Source organism: Channa argus, chromosome 13, assembly GCF_033026475.1.
Source record: "Channa argus isolate prfri chromosome 13, Channa argus male v1.0, whole genome shotgun sequence".
NCBI lineage: Eukaryota > Metazoa > Chordata > Actinopteri > Anabantiformes > Channidae > Channa > Channa argus.
In genome coordinates this window covers 26,791,891-26,814,537 of record NC_090209.1, presented here as the reverse complement: position 1 = coordinate 26,814,537, position 22,647 = coordinate 26,791,891, and the positions used below count along the sequence as shown (strand labels likewise).

Here is a 22,647-nt window from a genome sequence, read left to right as displayed (position 1 = left end):
CGTCCTGATGTAAAACACACACTGTGAGATAAATGAGCCGAAACGTGCAAAGACACGGGCTCAGCCCTTTAAGGTTCACGCACTGCAGGATCTAAACTTCCAGCTGAGACCAAGTGGCTCAGACGTCCAGATCTGATGTGTCCTTCAGCTGTGAATATGAATCAGAGAGTTTGTTCACAAGCTGAACAGCCGGTTTGTTCCAGACTCACCGGGGCTTCATTAGCGTCAGATGAAGGTGATAAAAGCCATTTACCTGACGCCTCAGACTGTGAACGTAAACAAGAGCTATTTTAAAACCTGTGAAGTCCGTCCAGAGCAGGATGGGAAACTCTGAGCTCTGGTTAAGTCAGGGTTCATTTCACTTCTCCTCCACTGCAGCAACAAGAAAAGGCTCCGATTCCAACACGTGATGCCGTGTCACAAAAGAAAGAACTCTATAAAAACATGGAATAAATGCACTGATCCACAGACAAAGACTCTGTCAAAGTGAGCAGGTCCAGTCCACTTTGAGCGTCTGGACACTGTTAATGTCCCCCACTGTTGGCCTTTTGTATGAAGATTTTAGTCAGGATACTGACTCTCCAGGGCCTTCCAGGTCCAGGTGGGACTGCACAGCTCTGAGTTAAGTGTAACACACTTTTCACTTGAATTTCAGTTGTAGGTTAGAGATGCAAAAATACAGTCGCCCTAGTAAAGAGTGAAATGGAGACATGAGAATCAGCCTGATGCTCTGCAGTGCAGGGTCAGAAGACAATGTTTGAGCAGAGTGAGTCTGCTGATTATTGGTGATCAATATGATGGTACACGTGAAGCAGATGACTCGACACAGTATCGACCTTTCAAAGAAGAAGATGCTTCAAAGATTTACTTCAGCACAGGAACCACCCAAACAAAGCTTCATTTTCAAGGTGTCAACCGCTTCGAAACAACAGCTGCTTCACACCGATTCTGTGCTGCAGAAAGCTTCAGTTTCTCACTGGGGATCAGTCACTGAAGAACAAGCTGATCAACAATCTGCACTAAACTGAGCATGAGGTAAAGTTACAGTGTCCAGGTCTCTGACCTCCGCATTGCTGATCAATCACAGCATGAAATGTCAGAGCGTTGGTCTCATTAACTGATCGTGCAGTTTGGACAGACAAAGTAATGTCTTCAGCTCTGGAATACTTCACAGTCTGAAAGCCTCCGGGATACAGGTGTATTTATACAACAACCATGCACTCAGCTGATGTCCCCTTAAATCATTATGGGACTTCTTCCACCAACAGGCTGCAGCAGTGCTGATTTAGGTGGGTCCCTCTAAAGGGGGAAACTCTCTCTGGAGACGTGTTTGACTCTGACATGAAAGAGATTTTTTTTATAAATGTTTCTGTTAAAAGAGAAATTAAACCAACCGTGAGTAAATGTTGTAAAAGTATAAAAACATCTACAGAGCGGGGAACATGTTTTACAGGCACCGTACATGGTCACTGTGTTTGCTTGGGGAGTGATTTACTGCCAATCACAGATTTCAGATTCATGCTGGAAAGAATGAAACTGAATGTCAGGACCAAACAAGACACTGTTTGCTGTGACGTGAAACTGTAGCTAAAGACCAAAAAACAAAGGAAGATGTCCTCACGTCCTTTAGTTAAGAACAAGTATCACTACCAGTGCAGGAATACGGTTACAAGTAAAGGCCTGCATTCCCAAAAAGCTTTAGTATCAAAATATACCTAAGATACTTTCTGCCATTTTACTGTGCAGCAACTTATACTACAAGCACAACAGTTCAGTACTCGTATCAGTATCAGTACTCTGTATCGGCAAGTACTCAAATGTAAAGACAATAACACAAATCAGTATCAGCACCTTTCTACGTTGTGCACACAACTTGGTGAAGAGATACAGGTTCTGTTCCAGACAGGAATAAACCCAGAGAATAAAACAGGTTTTCAGTCCGACATCCACCTGTTTCCATTTATCTGACTGCAGGCTGTGAAACTGAAGTCTCCTGTTTGCAGTGAACACATCACTGCACATGGAAGATGATCCATGTCTGTAGTTATTTCTGTCGTTATAAGAGACAGTGAAGTTAACTGTGCCATCTTGTGAGGTGTGTGCTCAGCCTGCTACAGTTACATTAGGTTACCTGATATCAGGGTGGGGGGGAAGATTATCGTGACCAACATGAATACAATCAAATAACTGTGGGCTTCCATTCGATGGAACAAAAGAACCGAACTAGTGTTGATAAGCTAAACAAACAAAAAAAAACGGAGCCTCCTGAACACAGAACTGACGGCTGTGACCTGCAGGGTCAGTGGTTTGACTTCTGATGCCTCAAGTCCACAGGGAAGAAACTCAATGGATAAAAGCTTTTACCAAATGAGAAACCATGAACGTCTCCCTCCACTGTGGCCTTGTTGCTGACACATTCACAGTTAGCAGGTGAAAATTCTGATGGTGCAACAGCTGTTTGGTAAATGCCTCCTGTCTCCAGCAGAGGTGGTTTTCACCACGGCCGTGATTACGTGGACTCTGCTGTGCGTTGTAACCAGTGGCCAACACAAAGAGAAGCAGGAACAGCAGAGGAAGCTGCAGGTTAGAGGTCAGTTACACACACACACCCCACAACAGGAGAAAGATTCATCTGTACATTTGTAAGAGGATTTTAAAATGTGTCCACCACTGGACTGGAGCTAAAGGAAAAGGACATTTAAAGACCAATCTGTTTCCCTGTGGCGTCTCAGGATTTGGCAGCTTCGGCTGCTGATTTTCTTATTTGAAAATGTCCTCAATTAACATGCTGTAACTTAGCAACTAATGCATTTTCCACCAGAGCAGTTTGTGTTTTAAGTGTCTCCTCCAGAGAAAGAAAGAAAGAAGAATGCTTTTAGCTGCTCCGGCCTCGGTCTTTAAACTCCTCCATGGAGCTTTAAAATAGCAGCTGCTCCGAGGGAGACACCGCCATGTTGGAGCGAAACCAAACCCTGGAGATAAATCTGCAGGTGGAAGCAAATCAGCTTAACCTGAATATGAACACAAATGGTCTCGCTGTTTCCTCTGCTGATAGAAGCTGATCTAATATTCTGCACAACGACCCTGTTAGCTCTTCAGCGGAGGAATAATCTGAGTGTCTGCCGCTTCCAGAAAAATGACTTTAAACTGTAAGTGAACTGATCCTGGACTGAGCCTGTTCTGAGTTCAGATCTAGGTTTGCAGTGTGTGCTGTGCTACGCTTGGCTCACCTGACCAGGTAAAGCTCATCACCACAGCTGTGACGATCTTCACGGCAGCAGTCATGCAACAAAAGGAGCTGATGTCTAACTGTACTGATTGATTTTAACTTGAGTTTGAGTTTCTATTGTTTTGTCCACCACATTATGATTTAACCTGAACAGCACAAGGAAAAAACAAACACATACACACATACGGCTAAAACACAGAACACGGTTCAGTTAAATCAGCTGCTCTGTCGGAAACATTGAAGCTCATCAACTTGAGGAAAGATGAAGCTCGGTGAGAGAAGCTGCCACATCACAGATAAACTGAGGTTCAAAATGAAGATGGCTGCCTTCAGATTTGTGTGAAGGTCTGACCACAAGCACCATTTCCAGAAAAGTTGGGACTGATGTACAAATGTTCTGAAGCTTTTGCTCAAATGTAATAAAGACACCTAATAAATACTGAAACTGACATGTGCTCATTTTCAATCTGATGCTAACAACAGGTTTAATGGTGGATGATCAGAGGTGAGGACGAGGCAAAGCTCATCACTCTGTGAGACTGTGAATCTGAGGCTGACATCAAACAATAAACCATTCAGAGAAAATGTATCTGAAGCGAGGGACAAAAACCTAAAGTGAACAGTCGGGATCTCTGGGTCCTCAGGGGCAACTGTTAGGGATGAACTATATGCCAAATAGTTTAATTGTGATTTCTTTACAGCAATAATGTGAATGTAATGTAACACGTGATCTTTCTTCTGTGTTTTTCAGTGCAAACAAAATAGCGCTGCACAGAAAACAAACTCCTCTTTTATTCTGGCCTCATATTTGTTTGCTGATCATTTGTATTGTAGATTTTTCTTTTTATTTACATCAAATCCTTTATTTGGACTTTTTTGTTTTCTAACTGCACAAAATGTGCACATTTTATTATTGCAGCTTTAACAAAAACTTTAAATTGCACTTATTGTGATTTGAAAATTGCATTCTGATAAACTGTTCTGTCAAACAGAAACTCATTCAGCCACTGCATTAAAATCTGACATGACTCTGTAGTAAATCACTGCCGGGCTCAGGAAAACCTCTGAAACCCACCGTCAGTGGACACAGTTTGTCTCTGCATCCACTAATGTTCAAACTCTACAGAACAAAGAAAGAACAACCAGATAAGATAAAGAGACACTGTCCCTCAGCTTCTCTAGTTCTTCTGTTTTATGCAGCTGTTCCTACATGTAGAACCACAACAGAGCATCAGAGGAATCAGTACATGCTCATATCAGTTTATCATCTGCTTCTGTGTATCAGCAGCGTCTCTCTGTTGTCTGGGAGACCTGATTCACTGATGGTCTGCTCAGTGTCTCCAACATGGCAACGTGCAGTCGTGTTCAGAACTGACCTGATCTTGTTATGGTTATAGAAGCTGAACAGTATCAGGACAACATGTCCAGGTGGGAAATCTCAGACTGTGGCACTGTGAGCTCAGCTTTAATGGTTTAAAGAGGCAAACAAAGACCAAAAACTGTTTATACTAATTTCCTACAAATCACTGGACATCACATTCCTGTGGAGGGGCTCATAAAACACCCCGCAGTGCTGAAGAGCTGTCAACGTCTGTTTGCATGTTTCAGAGACACATTCATCTAGAAAGGACGATGCTTTTTGGACAGCGAGTGTGATTTGTAGTTAATGAGCAAAAGTCCACACCGAGTCCGTGAGTCGATAAAGCGTCTCTGTGGCTCCACAGCTGTACACACAAATACACTTGACCTTAGACACACACTGTGCGAAGGGGGGGGGGGGGGGGGGCGGCAGCTCAGTTGCACAGGAAGTTCAAAGCCTCCAGGTGACAACATCAAACTTTACTGTTTAATGTTTCCGCGAGACCCCGACAAAGCAAAGTTTCAGACAGTCCAGCATGAACACATGATTTAACACAAGTTCTCAGTGTCAGGACAGACAGTCGGCAGAGGACTCAGGGACAAAACAACGACACCAGCACTGACTCTCCTCCAGCCACACTCAGTGTCTGTAACCTGGATTTTTGTCCACAAGCTATGATAAAACACATCGTCCACACACGTCACGTTTCTTCATTATAAACACTTGAAATATAAAAGCATTTATTAAACCACTGTTTTGAAGTATTTGTACTCTTCTTGAGCATTTCCATTCTTTATTACTTCATACTTCAGTTTCACTGCCTTAAAATCAGTTTAATGGGTTTTAATGAGTTTTTCTCTTGTACATGTTGTTAAAACCTGTTTTTAATGAACTGGTGAATAAGCCTCAAGTTGGAGAAGATCTTGAATGTCTGCAGATAATAGACATTAAAAAATTAGAGAAAAGTTTAACATGTTTTTAGTTTGTTATTTTATACTTTAAATTGCTACCGGTTACATTTTTTATGCAGTGTTTGCAGTAATCGTACTACTGAGTACAGCTATACTGCAGTAGTTTGATCACAGAATACAGCTGTGGTTTTAATGTAAACTTGCTCTGGTCCTCAACATTTATATCAACACACACACACACACACACACACGTGTTTGACCCTGTCCTCTGAGGACCAACACACACACACTCATCCAGCTGCCAGAGGTCAGGAGGTATCGAGAGAGGAAGTGAAAAGTGTCAGCTGATTGTTTCCTGCCTGTCCCTCAGCTTGTCCGACATCTGTGTGTGTGTGTGTGTGTGTGTGTGTGTGTGTGTGTGTGTGTGTGTGTGTGTGTGTGTGTGTGTGTCTCAGTTGTGAATTAGCTGCTGAACAAAATTCCTGAGCTGTGAACAAACCAACATAAGGATCGTGGAACCATTCAGGAGTCCAGTTCATTCCTCAGCAGCTCCATTAACACAACTGTGTCTTTACAATGACTCATTTACAGTAAAACACCTGAACGACATCAAACTGCTCGAACATAAATCTGCATCTTTTCCTCACAAACAACAGAGCTGCAGCCAACATCCGGAGACGAGTGAGACAGACAGCCCATCAGATGAGGACGTCATGGTCAGGACGTGGACTGACAGCTTTGGGATTGACTGTATCGACATTTTAAATGGACAATCACAGACAAACTTGGAGATGATGGGAAGTTGATGCCCAGCAGCTGAGTGTCACTGAGCGACTGCAAAATGATCACACAACAACCACAGAGACGCACAAGCAAAGAACTAAAAGCACGTCTCCCAGAATTTCAGGTTTTTCAGAGCAGACTTTGTATAAACTGCAGAGCGGTGACGTTATCATCTGACTGTGTCTTTACTGCAGCCTGAAAATATCATGTCAGTGTGTGGCTGTCTGCTGACTCAGCGTTTCCCCAGCGCTGACTCTATTACTGACTCAGCATCTGTGTGTGTGTGTTTATTTTTCAATCCAATTAAATCATTATAAGCTATGACATGTGTGTGTGTGTGTGTGTGTGTCCCAGACAAGATGCTATTGATTAAATTACAGAAACAGGTAAAACACACTCACAGCTGCAGCAACACGCTGACCTGATTTCTACCGAGTTCTAATTAAAACACACACACACACGGTCAAACCCACGTGTGCATATGATCAATATTCCATAATAACCACAGTGACGGATTTCCAATAGCAGGGATGTGGAGGAGAAAATGCGCACACACACACACTATATGTGTAAGTACACTCATTAGCTCCTGGTCTGCTGGGATCAGGGTAAAAGGTCTGAACTTGGGACAAAGGGGGACGAGGGGGGGTATCGACCTTGCAGTACACCAACAACCAAGCTGCAGCGCACAAAATCAGAGTGAACCTGAGCATGTCTTAACCAAATATTGGTTAAGACAGCTGAGACGTCCGTAGCGCAGAAAAATCCAGGTCACAGACAGACAGACAGTAAATGTGACCAGAGACAATCCACAATTGGTTTCGGTGTCTCTTTGGAGATAAAAAGTGATTTAGAACATTCTCCCTGGTTCTAGCCTGAAGAGGAGAGGACCTGATGAAATGTCCTCGCAGGGATGGCAAACTTCTGTCCACACATACACACACGCGTGCTGCAGGGTAGAAGGTTTGATTCCCTCAGGAGCTGCTGCAGAGAAAAAGTGATGGTGGATTAACTTTAAGGGAGGAAAGTGAAGCTGAGTGTGTAAACACGCTGAAGCTTCAAAGAAACGAATGCTTTCACAACAGGAAGTGCAGCTGACAGTGAAAGCTCACCAACACACACACAGAGTCCCAGATCCCAACACGATATCGTCCATTAAAAAGGTCAAACACAGTCCATGTTGGTATTATGACACAGAACAATGATTAAAGAGTCTCAACGTGTTAATTAACTTGTGGCCCCCTGACCCCCCACCTACACAGATTTATTCAGTACAAGTCACATCAGTGCGTACAGATGGAAAACACCACAAACTTTATTTCACTTTCATTTCCCTTCTCAGCAAAGTCCAGAGAGACAAATCCTGTCTGTTCCAAAACTGCGTCATTGAAATGATCTTTTCTGCGTCACACTGTTTATTTCCTCTTTTAAAATTCTTTCAAATTAAACTGGTTCCTTGTCTGACGATCAGGACCTGCCCAACGGGTCAGAAGATAAATGTGTAGGGTAACAAGAGACAGGACAATCACATTTTTTTTTTTGTCCTTTCGGCGTATCCCGTGAGTTCAGGGTCTCCACAGCAGATCATTGTCCGCATGTTATTTGGCACAGTTTTTACACCAGATGCCCTAATGGACACAACCCTCCCCAAACTCCACCGGGCTTGGACTGGCAATGCACAGCTGGGGATGGGCTGTTAGGGGTTCAGTGTCTTGCCTAGACACACTTCAACATTCAGCTGGGACCGGGGATCGAACCACCGACCCTGTGGACAACTGCCTTACCAACTGAGCTACAGCCACCCCCAGACAGGACGATTATTTATTGATTCATTGATTATTACAAATTAAATCCCACAGCTATGATGATAAATTGAGTCATTTCATGCATCAGGGAAGAACTGGGCCAACCAGGGTCTGACCAGGTATCCCAACGCATCCCGACGGTACTGATTAAACTGCTTAAAATCCTTTTTCCTCTGATTCTAGTTCAGAAACGGGTCCAGACAGTCAGTGTGGTCAGGTGCCGATCAGACCGGGTCGTCGCAAAAAAGTGGAAAAAGTTAAAGATGACGATTCAATTTAAAAAAAAGAAAACTGCCCCAACACTTCAGTTTGATGTTTAGAGCCCGGTTGTTTCCTTCAGTGTGAATTTAAGTCCAGCTCACATGAATATGATTAAACCGTGAAACACAGATTTATTCTTTTCAGTAAATTCAAACTGACTAAATCATATCAACAAGCAAAACTGCTGAGCAAAAATAACAGAAATAGATTTTAACACTGATTAAACATCCATCTTTGCATTTTAGAGCATCGTTGATCTGAAATTATGTTTTTCTTGAATCAACAATCAAAACGTAACTGTGTGCACAGGCCTGTTCTCCTCTTACGCACTGAACACTGCAGAGAGGAACCAGGAGCAGCTCAACGCTCAAAGCACTGCTGACCTACATTCTGTGCCGTCCCTGAACGCCTCTGAACACAGTAGCTAACAGGTGCTAACGCTAATGCTGCACATATTTTGTTAGGTGAAGGCTGCACACGCAGCTGGAATGTCTCTCTTCCACATCACTCTGATAACATCACTTTCTTTTTATTTCATTGTCTTCACCTGCTGTCGGAGCCATGACGCCTGCAGGCGTCTCCAAGGAAACGCTGACAGCTGTTAGTGCTGCTGCAGGAAGTACTATTCTCCATTTTTAAAACAGGCATTTTTCACATTGTTCAAAAACAAACTTATTTAGTTTTAATGAATTCATTAATCAGAAATGGCCATGAAGGGGACGTGTCACCTGTTTACTTTACAGTGATTCATTACGACAAGCTGATTGTTCTCCTGAAAATGAACAAAGGTTTATCAAAATGTCGATCAGCAGATCACTCACCAGTTTGAAGGTTGTGACCCCACTGAGGGTAACTTTACACTTACAGGTGTGCTCTCACCTTTACCTGAGCCTTTACCTGAGCCTTTTACTGAAGGAAACAAAGCTGTCTTGTAGCTCGTGGTCATTTTGTGGTTTTTATTGTACCTGTCCTGGTCTTTACAGGTTCTGGGCCAGAAAAACCAATAATCCACCCAGTCCCATTAAAGAAGAACCCGAAAAAAAGCTGCTGTGTATTTAATATTTTACAGCGCTGATGCTGCTGTTTTCTTTTTAAATGTTTCTTGTGCCTGTGAATCCTGAATATTTCTCAGGTTTAATCTGAATCAGTCTGTGTCTAATGATCCCGAGCTTCACTGTGCACTCGTTTCAGGCCTGATGTGAAATAAGTTACAAATAATCTCAACCAGAACTGAAATTTTTATTCTGTAAACACACCAGGTTCCTGTCACCACAAAAAAAATAATCAGAAGCTGGAAACCTTCTGAATCGATGATCAGATTAGCTGTTTACTGCAACTGATCGATCACTGATTTCAGGCTGGATCTTAACCGCTTTCATCATTGCTGATCAATATGATTATCGATAAGCTGAGTGCTCTGTGAGGCTCCTGTGGACACAAAGAAAATATAGCATACTCCTTTATCTCTCACACAAACTTGATCCATGTGATCGATAAGATTATTGATCAGTTGGGCATCTGTCAGTGAAGGCACTTATCAATCATCAGTTATTGATTATATGATTGACAGAGAATTCCTCATTATAAACTGATCAAATGACTGATTGTTTTGATTATTGATCAGCTCTACAACACGCCATCCTGCAGGAGAAACTCTTTTAATGTTCAGTTACATCACTGATTGATTACTCAGTATCGATTGGATTGATTATCTGATCTTGTGGATCAGAAATCCGATGTTACAGAAACGAGCGTGGTTCTGAACGATAACCTTGAGCACGCTGTGATCGGATGTGATCATTCTGATCGACCCCTGTGGGGCAAACACGATCACGTTCGAACGGTTCGATCAGAGGGACGCAGCTGCTTCAGAGGTTGGAGGCTCCTTTCGGCACATGGACGGACGGATGAAGGCGGATTGAGGAAAACGTTAATTGAATTTTATGCGCTAAACGCGGCCAGCGTCTCGCGGTTTGTACGCAAACCTCGATCCAACGTTTGCGCGTTTTTCCCCGCTTCGCCGGCGATTTTTACCGTTTTTCTGCTGCCGCCCCCCTTTGTTCTTCCTTAATGAATGGGCGTCTGGAGCCCTGCTACCTCTTAGATCCCCCTCCGCCCCTCCTCCTCCTCCTCCTCCCCTCCTCCCCTACCGCTCCCCCCTCCACTACCCCACCGCTCCCCCCTTCACCACTCAGTGAAAAACACATTTTCAGCCACAAAACGAAAAACCCTTTACGCACCGAATTTTAGCGTTGAAATGAGCGAAGTGCGGCGCCCGGCGCGCGCACCGACGCCGTACGTGCCTCCAAAATACCTCGAGGGTAGGAGCAGTCCTACCCCGGGTATCAACCCCCACAGTTCCACTCCCTGAGCCCCGCTGTTAACGGAGGTTTCCAGTGATAAAACGTCGGAGCGGCAGATAAGCGGTGATGCAGTGGGGAGGCGAGGCGTTTTCCCCCCAAACATCCACACATATCCCCCCCACCCCGCTACCCCCAGATCTGCCACCCAGACCTGAAGAACCCCACAACCTTTCCACCCAAACCTTCCGGAACCCGCAGGACCCTCCGGACCTACCTGGACGGGCACGCGCAGAAAAGTCCAATCAGTAATTTAAATCCACAGTCCCACGCGCTGCTGCTTTTCTTCTTCTTCTTCTTCTGCTCGCATGAAGCCCCAGAGACCTGACTCAGGTGTTGTCTGCCGGAGGGGTCCGAACAGGTAGAGGGAAAAATCCTGCGTTGAAAAAGTGAAAAATAATCCAGAGCAGAAGTATCGCAGAGCGGCGCGGCGCAGCGCGTCTCCACGGTTCACACACAGCCTTCCTCGGCTTGGCTCGGCTCGGTCTGCCCTGCTCCGCCACAGACAGTCCCCCATCAAGACCGTACCACTCTGCACCCGAGTGGGAGGGGGTCAGAATGGTGTAGCGTGCACATTTAGACCGTTTAAACGGGGACGACACGGCTCAATAGAGGATCAGTCCGTGATACAAACCGTTTTATTAAACTACGCGAGACTTAACAAACGAATGAAGGAAACAATGTTTTTAAAGGAGAAAAAACTGCTGCCCCCCCCCTCGTAACGGGCCTCATTTGGGTGAGTCGGGGTTCTTCATCTGGTTTTTCTCCTCCCAAAGCCAGATGTGGAGAGAGAGACGGAGAGAGAGACCTGCAGCCACAGCGGGGGGAGAGAGAAGCCTACAGATGATGTATTTATATATATATACAGTTGGAGAGAGAGAGGAGCGAGGAGGTGCGCGAGAGTGAAGGAGCAGGGAAGCGAACAGTGAGAACGATGGAGAGACACAGAAACACTGAGACAAGAAACTGTTGACGAGTCACAATCATATAAAAACACTAAGACTAACCTCATGTTCATAAGTACTTGTACTTTGTGGTACTACTACACCTCCTTTGCCCTGCTGCCCTATACCCAAGTACAAATATGAGGTGTTTGTATTTGAGTATTTGCATATTATACACTCTGCTTCATTGGTGCGGCTGTGGCTCGGAGGTTGCAGTTGTTAGCCAGTCACACAGTCTGCAGTTCAATCCCCAGCTCCCCGTGTTTTCCCCGTGTACACACACCCGCATGGTTTTTAATTTCTCCCCATGGGGAGCAGGACAGAAGGTACTGGAGAAATCCAAAAACCTGATCCTCTCAGTGCCCTTAAGATTGTCCAAGTGGGTGCAGGTCTGGTGGAGAAGGTGAACGAAGGCTGCGATGCACTGTCCACCAGATGTACAGAGAGTTTTCGCATTGTAGCCTCCTCCAGATGACATCATCTAGAGCCAGGAGAGATATTGGAATAAATATGCAGTGCCAGTCCAAGCCCGGTAGAAATTGGGGAGGGTTGTGTCAGGAAGGGCATCCGGCGTAAAAACTGTGCCAAATCAACATGCGGACAATGATCCGCTGTGGCGACCCTGAACTCACGGGATAAGCCGAAAGGAGAGTAGTAGACTGAGGTTTAACAGCATAAATGTTCTCTCTGAACCGTAAGAAGCAAGTTGAAATATTTCCCTTCAGGTATGATTTTAAATAATGGGCTATTTTCACTGTGTTTTACTGCAACATTTACTTCATTAGAGGGTCAGAGTACTTGTACTTCTTCCACCACATGGGGCTGGTGAGCAGTCACTACTAAATAACTAGAATTTCTCTGGTTTCTGTGTCCAAAAAGACAAAGATCTGGATGTGGAGCCGGACCAGTTCACGTGACTCGACTCAGCAGAGAGGGTGCAGTTGGAGGAGGAGATAAAAACTGCAGTAAAACACAATAAAACCAGAGGAGTGTGATGTGTGATTACAGATTAGTCACATCCTGACATTGTGATGAGTCAGTCCACAGTTCTGCTGTCAGACCGTGTGGCAGTGAAGCCGGTCTAACACTAGTCATGACATGCAGAGGCTCATCTCAGGTCCGAGCTCAGGTTTACACAGAATCTGCTTCACAGCTGTGAAAATGTTGGTATCACTAAAAGCTTAAGTGAGTTAGATCCTGTAACAAAATAGTCGCTTATATAGCGCTTTTATCCAAAGCGCTTTACAATATAGCTTCCCATTCCCCCATTCACACACACACTCACTTGCTGCCATGCAAGGTGCTCACCTGACCCACCGGGAGCAACTTGGGGTTCAGTGTCTTGCCCAAGGACACTTCGACTTGTAGCCAGGAGTGGGGATTGAACCACTGACCCTGTGGTCCATGGTCAATTGTCTTAGCAACTGAGCTACAGCTACAGCCGCCCCAACAATGAGTGTTTCTATCAGCAAAAAGTTGCTATAAAACGTAGAACATCCAGAATCACTGTGATTAAATGAGCAATAATCCAAGAATCTGACACCATGAACAAGAGGACGAGCCGTCAACTCGCTGGGACCACAGTTCGTTTTGGACCGGACCGAGACCACCTCGAGTAAAGGGTCTGTGTGCACTTCCTGTGCTCAGACCTGTACTAACGAACCGGACTAATGAGGCAGAGATACAATGGAGCTGCTCCTGTTTTAACAGGTGTTGTGAATGATGCTACACAAATACGTCTCTTTTGTCATCTCATCTTTCTCTTTTAGCTCAAACCGTCAGATCCGTCAGTGGACTCATTCTGTTTTCACATGTGTCAGAGTGAAGAGCAGAACCTAGAAGGACCGAGTGTGAAGCAGAGAGCCTGAACTCAGTACTCAGTAAGTAATAAGACCCCCGTCTTTCACTTTTAAGTCATGTCCCGGGGGCGGGAGGCTTGGACTTCATCCGGGATGCTAAGAACGAGCTGAGGTGAAGAGAACTCGAGTGGCAGCTTTCCCACTGGCTGTGGTTTGACAGAGCAGCAGACTCAGTGTTTCCAGAGCACGGAGACTAAAATAACTGGGTCTCAGGGCTGGGTTCGGGTTCAGGTTTAGACTGGGGTTAGATGCTGCAGGGCTCTGTGCTGCAGTCAGAGGCTTCACCCTGTAATCAGCGCTCAGTTTGACAGTTCTGGTTTTGCCTTCTCTCTCTCGCTCCGTCTTTCCTTCCCTGATTCTCTCTGTAATTTTCTTAATTGAAGCCACTCGAGGGGTCTAGCCCTCTCCTCTTTTCATCTTCGCCCTCTTTCCTTTCTTCCTCCTCTCTTTCTTTTCATCTGATCTCGACCAGCGGTTTAATGATGGACGTCACTTTGGACGATTCTTTCTTCTCTCCATGTTTACTGATCCCTCGCTCTCTGAGGTTTCTCTGCTTTTTGAAAGCACACCACAATCTTCTCCTCCTCCTCCATCATTCTTTCCTTCTCTGACTGTATTCTCCTGCACACGTCCATTTCCATCCATGTCTCCCACTCCTCTTTTTGACCCTTCTCCTTTATCTTCGTCTCTCTTTCTTCATTAAGTTGTTTCTATAGATAAAAGGAAAAACACAAAACGAGTAGAAGAACAGCAGGTATGTCATTTTTCAGCTTTGGATGTATTTCTGATCACCCTGTGTCTTTTCTGTCTCCTTTTGTCTTTGAAAAAAAGCCACATTGTGCATAATTTCTGGTTTATAGTTTTGTGCTGAGGCTCCACTGAAGCCGTTTTGGGTGATTACAATTCTGAAAACTGCTTATTTTTCTGTTGCACTTCAGTGCTGCTTTTGACACAGTTGATAATAATATTGCGTTGGACAGACTGAGGCACTGGGTGGATGTACTGGGCACAGCGTTAAACTGGTTTGTATCATATTTGTCAAATAGAATATCTTGTGTTTCCAATGACAATCATGTTATCCCCCTCCCCCTCTGAGTATGGTGTTCCCTCAATACTGGGTCCAATTCTTTCCTCGCTGGGTGATGTCATATGCAGACATAATATTTCATTTCAGTTATGCTGATGACACTCGCTTGTATCTCCCTGTTACCTATTATCCATAATGGGCCGAGTTCTTTCCAAAAAAACTGGATGTCCTTAAATTTTCTTTAATCAAATTCAAATAAATCAGAAATTCCCATAATTGGACCTCAAAATATTTTGCATAATATACTGCCATCCTTAGGGCCTTTATGCAAATGTGTTAAGCCCGTTGCTAGAAAATTTTATTTGACTGCAACTTGAATTTGAGCCTCACGTCATTAACCTAGTTCAGTCCTGCTGTTATCATCTTAGGAATATTGCAAAGATTAGACCTATGTTCAAATAATCATACTGAGACTGTTATTGATGCTTTTATCTCCTCTTGTCTTGATTATTGCAATGTCCTATTTTCCTCACTTCAGCAAAAAGACTTGAAATACCCAGAAATGGTTCAGAATTTAGCAGCACGGCTCCTGACTAGAAGCAGAAAGTTCCAGCTTCCCACTTAAAAACCAAGGTTGGTCGAGCATTTTCCATCATGGCTCCAAAAGTCTGCAATGACCTGTCTCATTGTCATCTTTTAAGTCTTGAAATCCATTTTTATCAAATTGCCTTTCCTGATTTGTGACACTCCTGTTTTAGTATAAATTGTATATTCTATCTACGTCATCTGGTGTATTTTAACCTTGTGCTTTTTTTTTGTTTATTTTTCCCCTAATCTTTTTTCTTTTTACTGTACAGCACTTTATACTCTTTTTGATAAGCGCTCAATAAATAAAGTTGTTCATATTTTTATTATTTGATAGACATAGAGAACTACGATGTCCTGTTCTTTCTTACTGTCGAATAAAACTACGAATATGTTGAGAGATAAAAGAAGTGGTCATTTCAAAGACCCAATGGTAAATATGCACTATGCCACCGACTATGACCTCAATAACAAACAGAGAGTAGAATTATCACATTTCTGACAGTTTCAACCGAAAAACTGAGAAATTATAACTTTGTAAAAATAGAATTCCGGGCAGAGCTGCAGCTGACACTACCGGGTACAAGTACTATATTTATTTGTCTTTCTAGGTTTTTGTTCCCATCTCACACCTCTCCTCCCCCTCTCTTCTCTCTCTCTCTTCAGTGTAAACTGATGCCGATCGCCCGTTAATCTTTTTAAGTTGCCGTGAAACAGCCAGCAGCATGCATGACAATGGAGCTCTGTGTGTATGTGTGTGTGTGTGTTTCCGTGGCTGCAGTGCATGTTCAATTCTTTACATCCCTGCTACTATTACACACCACATCTGGACTGTGTGTGTTTGTGTGTGTGTCAGTGAGTGCAGCTGTTAAATCCTGAGAGGAGTTTACAAGGCTGAAGCCACAGAGCAGAACAAATTCTCTGTTTCTGTCTTCATTTATTTTTACTTCTCTGAGGTTTGTCTGATATCCAGCTCACATCTGTATGTGTGTGTGTGTGTGTGTGATACAGTTTTATTATCTAAAACCCAAACAACAGACCTAAAGCACAAAAATGTAGCTGAGCACTGATCACAACTCATTTTCTTCTTTCAAATCTTTCTCATCAGCTGCTGTGCCACAAAGTGATGCTTCTGTCTACCTGTACTAAAACAGTACTGACCTTCTCTGTCATTACTTTTCCTGTTGCTATTCATTCACGTGGTCTAGTTTAGTTTTAGTTGGCCACTAACTGCTGAGAGACATTTCGGATTCTTTTGCTAAAGGCCAGTTTCTGGTCACTGTTTGCCCCCCGACAGACCGACAAGATATGTGCACTTTTGTTGCAGTACAGATGCAGATGCATGTGTGGAGAACAACACTGACAACATAAACAAGTGAAAGGATGACGAGGAGACGAAATAGTACAAAATAGTAGAATTGATCCAGCTGTATATCACCTCATGCTGAAATAAGGCAGTTTGCCTCCTCAGGAATGATTATGGTGGCTGCAGGCTGCTAAGAGGATCAGCTTCACAGACTTTGTTCAGATAAACCAGCCATGTCTTCTCAGGTTGAACGGAAACTTTCATACATAAAAAAAAAAAGCCAATCAAGTGAAATAACAGCAGTTGTAGGGTGAAAGACAAGTTTTGAGTTTGTCTCAAACTTTCATGGTGTCTGTCTCAGGTCTGATGTTTGGTCATCCCTCAAAATGGCTTCTAAGATCTTTCAGCGTTCACAGCTCAGATTCCTGCTTAGATTCCTGGTGCATAACTTAGTCCCGTTTGTGCACTTTAACATCATCATGAGCAAAGATGAAACACATGCTCTTGCTCGAAGCTTTGAGGGGTTTTATAGTCCTGCCTGTAAGTGAGGTTTGGGGCGTCTGTGGAACTAAGATGTACCTGAAGTCTGCAGCGTGTTGCTTAGCGTTTGTGCTCCCAGCAGTTGATGACTCGTTTCATGCAGCTTTAAAGTGTGTCGGTGTCAGTCACGGAGGTTCCCGCTGATGGAGCCTGACAGACTGAACCCAGGGCTGAAACTGGTCCTCTCCCTCGTCAGGGAACGGGACGGCCGCCAGGCGTGGTGCTGAGGTGGTTGCCATGGTTACTGCTGAGCCTCCCTCTGACCTGATTGTAGAAAAAAAAACAATGAGGAAAAACTTCAAAGAGGAGCTGTGCAGTTGCCTAGCAACAGAGCTCAGTGTCAGGATGGCTCTCCCTGTTATTCCTGTTTCATCTCTCTCTCTCTCTCTCTCTCTCTCTCTCTCTCTCCTAAATCACTATCGGCCTTTTGTCATCTCTCTATCAGTCCCCATCGCTCGCTCTTCGTCACTTTCTCTCCCTCCTCCTCTTCCTCCCCCCCTCTCTCCAACTCACATGGCTCTCGTTTCCATTTTCCTTTCTGCTTCCCTCACTTCCATCACTCCACCATCATTTTTCCACTTTTCTGTCCTCTTCTCACCCTCTCACTCATCCACACTCTCTCCTTCTCTTTCTCTCTTTTCCCACTTTCAGCTTTGAGTTTTCACTCCAGCTTCACTGGACCGATGCAGGAACACAGCTGATCCAGAAATGATGCAACATGCTGCCAGTCTGTTAGTCAATGTGTGGATCAATAGAACAAACAGAACAAAGTGGAACGAAGAACAAACAGGCATGATCAGGGGTGGGGGGGTGGGGGGGTGGGGGCTGGCATGACCCTGTTCCTCTTTGGTCCACTGTTGGTTGACACCGTTCACTGCCCACCTGTACCTCCCACACCAACAGCCACACCTGCTGACCCAGTTGTGATCATTCTCCACCCAGATCACGTTTGACAGATCACGTTTCAGTGGTTTTACCGGAATTCACACTACATTCTCACAACCTTTGGCTGGTTTTACAAAATCAATCAACTCAGAACTATTTTAACTTTGCTCCAAACCACATAACATATTTTTATTTTAATGAGCACCTATGATCAAAACAAGCAAAAATGGATGATTACGAGCTGCATTTTGTTTGTTTGTATTCACCATGACGATCACTGGTTCTGCCTCATCATCATGTCTCTGACCTGGGTCAGGACACAGGACATTGCTGTCTTTCAGTTCTGAAAATACAGGTTGTTTTACAGTATTTACAGAGTGGTACATACTGCTTTACTGTACTGACAAGTTTACTAATACATCTTCTCTCGTCCCCTTTCTGTGGTGTTGGTAAAGCAACCTGCAGGTGTCTGATCGTCCTGGTTATAGGGAGGCCTCTGATACTGACACCTCTTTTATCTGACATGACTCTTACATTTACATTTAGAGTTAGTCATTTAGCAGACACTTTTATTCAAAGTGAGGTACAAGTACAGCAAAAATCTAAGTCAAGGAGAAAAACATCAAAGCAAAGTCTTTACATTTCATGAGATGCAAGAAAGAGCAGAAAGGATTTTTAAAAGGTGTAAGTGCATAGGAAGATGTGGAAGAGTTCTGTTTTCAGCAGTTTTTTGAATATTGGGAGTGAGTTTTGTAAGCGTGCAGAGTTTGGTAGCTCGTTCCACCATTGTGGGATCATTGCCCTGAAGAGTTTTGCTTGGTGTCTTTTGTGCGGTGCTGGGACCACCAGACGTCCTTTGTTGGCAAGGGAAGACAAGAACTTCTGGGAACAGAAGGATGGAGTCGCATCAGCATAGCTGTGATAGGAAAGACTGTGTGAGCAGATGATAGAACCCAGGGATGTAGTATAGGAAGAAAAAAAGCAGAGGACCAAGAACTGAACCCTGCGTCACACCTGTAGAGAGGCTATGAGAGTGAGAAACATCCCTTCGCCAGGATATCTTGAAGGTTCACCCTGATAGCTAAGACTGAAGCCAGGCTAGAGTTGATCCAGAGATGCCCAAGTCAGAGAGTGTGGACAAGAGGATCTGATGGCTCACAGTGTCAAAGGCTGCAGATGGATCAAGTAGGATTAAGACAGAAGTCTGACCTGCAGCTTTTGCAGCTCGAAGAGTCCATGAAAGTCAGGAGTCTGTAGAGTGACCCCTCTTGAAACCAGACTGGTTGACATTGAGGAAGTCTGAGAGTGTGTATCTTCAGGTGCAGGAACAGTCTCACTTTTGTCAAACAGAGTAAAAAAAACAGTCACAGCCGGTGTCAGAAAGAATCTGTGGTTTCTGCATAGAGAAAACTATTTGGTGATGGGGTTTTGTTGAGCTTAATTCCGTGGACGGATTGAATCAGTGTTGGAGATGAAAACGTGTCAGAGCCTTGGACCCATTCAGGAGGTGGGAGAGGACAAATTCATTAAGCTGTCACCATCGGGAACAACAAATGTCCCCCCCATGAATGAGAAGGTCACGTTGTGTTTTTTTTTTTTTTTTATAATTTTACATGAGAATAAATTCATCATTGTGTGGAAAACCAGCAGCAGAAGAGTTTCCTACATATCTGTGGCTTACGTGAAGGTGTGTGATCAGAGAGGACAGTGGATCTGACATCAAATCCAAGAACAATAACTCCACCCGGGTGCAGAGATGTAAAAACAAACGCCCCACTGCACACTTGTCCATCATGTTATGCCCAACATGACACTTTTCCTTATATTGTTCATTGCAGGATTTGAACTGCACCCCCTGTTTAGACCCCTGGACTGGCAGGAGATGTCCACTGTCAGGATGCCAGAGCTGCAGCAGACGACAAGAGCTGAACTAAACTGCAAAGTTTGTCAGATAAGTTTGTCTGAAGGTTTCCAGTTCAATAAAACTACACAGAGTGATCGGGCATGAGCTTGTAGGATTTACAGACACATTTTCAATAACACGTCAGGTCAAATCTGTGTTTATCTGTGCTGGTGGGGAGCCGTCACTGCACGTAGTGTTTTATGATGAGGAGGGGGTCAGCTGATCGCCCCACATCACATTTGACTGCAGTTAGTTATGTGTAAAGATAATAAAAAGCACAGCTGAAGCCTCAGGCCTGGACTGATTTAGTGTCTTCTAGTGAAGGATTTATTATCAGGGCACAAATTCTATTCAGAGTAAAATCACACTGTGCAGTAATATGTAGGAAAAAGAGCTCAGTCACCACAGAGACAACAAAACATCATGATCAAAAATATACATTTGTAAAAATAAAGACAAAACATGTTTGAAAACTGTAAATGGAAAACAACTGAAGGCAAACTGACACAAAAACAGACACAAACTAAACTTACACACACACACACACACACTCACTGTGTGCACAAACAGACTTGGACATGTCAGACGTCTTTCCATGGACCTATGGACATTAGGACCCTCTTTGGATCATCTGAACTGATCCATTAATTTTATTACATTTAACTTTGTCCTCTCTCTCCACATCTCTGTCTCTCTGTCACTGGATGCCTTTGGTCTCCTTCACTGATGCAGCCAACACCCAGAACCTACATGTGTGTGTGCTGGCAGTACGTGGCGTGTGGTAAGCAGCAGCAGCAGCAGCAGCAGCAGCACACACACACACACACACACACACACACGCACACACACATTCTCCAGGTTGGGATCTTAACGTTTTATCCGTCCTGAACCTGCAATGTTTCTGCTCACACTGAGCCTTGACAGGGCACCTGCTCAGGTGAGTCCAGTGACGGCGTTTGTTCCAACAACAGAGAAATGTGACTTTACCTTTTTCTACAATAACAGAAGGACATAAAATGAACACAGCTGTAGAAGAATGTGCTAGAACAAACAGAAAAAGACCTGTGGATGAAGAAGAGGATCACAAATTTCAACCACTACCTATTTTACTGGGCGTGTGTTTTGATGATTGTGTTTTGATAGAGCCAATAAAAATCTAGGAACAAAGCTTGAAGTTAGAGGTTTACATATGAGGACCACGTCCCATTTCTTATTTTATGTAATGTGACGTGGTCCTAATATGTAAACCTCTAACTTCAACCTTCAGACAGATTTCTGTGATGATGGCATCACAAACTAAATTGTGAGCATCCAGCACACACACATGCTTACATGTTTATTATGTGTGTGTCCTGTGTGCTCATTGTGATTTGCTGTAATCACAGGACTCTTCAAACGCACTTGTTCATTACTTATTCTGATTCTGCTAAAGCCCTAAATGCAGCTCTCTCACTGCCAGCTGTGTGTGTCTTTGTGAGGACATTTTGTCAGGTTCCTCCATCTTCTAATGTCCTCTGGAGGGTTCTAAATCTGGAATCAGGTTAGAACTGGGTTTAAGGTCAAAGTGACATGTGTAGTTGTGATAAAGTTGGGGTGGGGGTGTCAGAGAAAGGATTACTGATCGGAAAGCACAGGTAGAAGCAGAAATGTCCCAGGAATGTTCAGGGATACTTTTCTTCACAGAATGAGTACAAGTACTTACATTTAAGTAATCTCCGATACCAAGTACCAATATAAGTATTTCTGCTACCTGCATCGGGACATCCCACAGGCAGAATCTCACTCTGAAGTGAATGTTTTCATACTCTGATGTGTTCAAAGGTGAAAAATGCTCAGCTCCCCACCAGCACAGATAAACACAGATTTGACCAGATTTGACCTCCTATGAGCTCATGGTGACTGAAAACATTAAAAAAATTCCCTGTTCAATGTCAAAACAGACCCAAAGACAAAAAAAAGACAAAAAAAAAAAACCACACACACACAATAATGAGAAACAAAAATAAACAGACGCGCACAAAAGGACCTTATGACCTGAATGACACACATACAGTTGATATAAGGACCGAAAACAACAGCAAACAAGTGCAAAGACAGAAACCACCGGAAAGAGACACAGACACCCTTAAAGCAGAAAGAAGACATAACACCAAGAGACAAGAATGACCAAATCTAGACACAAATGAGTGGATAGTTGTTGTTTCACAAGCTGATGTTACACCATGTTTTCTGTTGGGGGGGCGTGTTGTGAGAAACCCCCTGTTGCTGGGTGGGAGTCACGATTCACAGCAGGTCAGTGCAGGAGTTCTGCCTAATTACGTCAGTAAAGGTCCACAGAGCTGAATCACCTCTGCCATCTTTGTAACATGACACACACACACACACACACACACAGTTAATTAAAACCAGATGAGTGTGTTCTCTCTCTCTCTCTCTCACTCTTTCATTCTGGATGCTGATTCACAGTGTGTATGTGTGTGTGCGTATTCCACTAAGCTTCATCAAAATCCTCATCATCACTGTGTTACACACTCAGACTGTCTCATGTTGCTCTGCTGCCTCCTGCTGGACAAACTCTGACCTCAAAGGTTATTTGGGGACTAAATGTAAAAAATGAGTTCACTTTGATGCAAAAGAGGAAAAAGCAGCAAAGCTGTCAAATGTTTGACTCTGGTATTAAATTATTTTGTGGTTGACTAATTTATTAATTATAGACAACAGCTGTTCTGCAAAGCCTCCAAAAGTGTTGGATTTTTTTTTATCAGAGGAACAAATCAAACTAAAGGTTACTGCAGTTTCTCCCACAGTTCAGAGAGTCGGATCAGTTCTGGCTGCACGTGGTTCTGTGATAGACTGGAGCTGATCAGTTGCAGCAGCAGAGTAAAGCAA

General features: G+C 43.8%; 1 protein-coding gene across 1 annotated transcript in view; it reads right to left on the bottom strand.

The window, feature by feature from the left end:
- Window positions 1-11,221, bottom strand: part of plxna3 (plexin A3) — a 95,490-nt gene extending 84,269 nt beyond the window's left edge. Inside the window, exon 1 of the mRNA XM_067526187.1 lies at window positions 10,927-11,221. The gene's annotated coding sequence lies outside the window, so the exon portion shown is untranslated. The remainder of the gene's footprint in view (window positions 1-10,926) is intronic.
- Between the last annotated feature and the right edge of the window lie 11,426 nt (window positions 11,222-22,647).